A 1,099-nucleotide genomic window follows, 5' to 3' on the forward strand; every position below is an offset into this window, starting at 1 on the left:
TTGATCATGGTTTGCCAACATTACACATTAGAGTTCTAAATACATAAAATCATAAATCTTTAGAACCTAACAATCTCCCCCTTTGGCAATCCATGACAAAACACAAACACTAAGCTCAAAGTTTACTATTAAAAAGCCCTTTACAAGAATAATGCTCATAATAACAAATCCAACCTAACTACTATCTATCAATTGCAAGTATAGACAGCAGCTCAATTGAATCAACCTGTATATTTCCTGAAACACTCAACAAACGCATAAACGCATGTGTGACAGAAAAACAGTAAATCAACAAATATGCAAACTAAATTTTCCCCTAAGTTAGATACATCAAAAACAATGTTAACTCCCCCTAAACATAACATTCTTGTATTTTCCACACATATTCCTACATATCAACTATTTCTCCCCCTTTTTGTCATGTATTGACAAAGACAACTCATACACAAAGTAAACAGGCAACATACGCAACAAAGGATAAGAGAAAATAGAGAAAGAAAGGGACACAAAACAATTCAACTCTATAGAAAATAGAGACAGCTCTCCCTATGAACAACACAGGTTAAAAAAAAACTTTTCTCCCCCTATCAAAAATAGGAAAAACAAAACAAGTTTTAGGAAAAACAGTTTTGGGGAAAAATAAAAGAGGTGGGGGAAAAACAGCAGCAGCAGCAGCATCACCAACAGGATCAGGAACATCATCACCAGCAGGACCAAAGTTAAAAACATACAAACCAAAGTTAAAAACTAAGGTGAGGATACACATGAAGAAAAAATATTCTCTCTTTTCAATAAAATGCAAACATGGCACTATGTGACCCATAAACAGTTGCATGAGTAGAGAAAATATTTGCACATTGATTATCCATTATATCTCTTAAGAAAAATATTTTCTACAGTTCACACATAAAGAAATAGCATATACTAGAATGTACAAAACTCAAAAATTAATCAATCAACTTTTAAATCAAGTTGAGTACCCATTTTAGCAAAGTGTATGCATGTTATGTGTGAAAACAATGAGAGATATGACTGCAAAACTGCAAGATGGATACAAAAACAATGCAATGCATGTGAATCCTAAACACAAATGATGCAT

The sequence above is a fragment of the Quercus suber genome, unplaced genomic scaffold, assembly GCF_002906115.3.
Source record: "Quercus suber isolate HL8 unplaced genomic scaffold, Cork oak 2.0 scaffold_171, whole genome shotgun sequence".
Lineage (NCBI taxonomy): Eukaryota > Viridiplantae > Streptophyta > Magnoliopsida > Fagales > Fagaceae > Quercus > Quercus suber.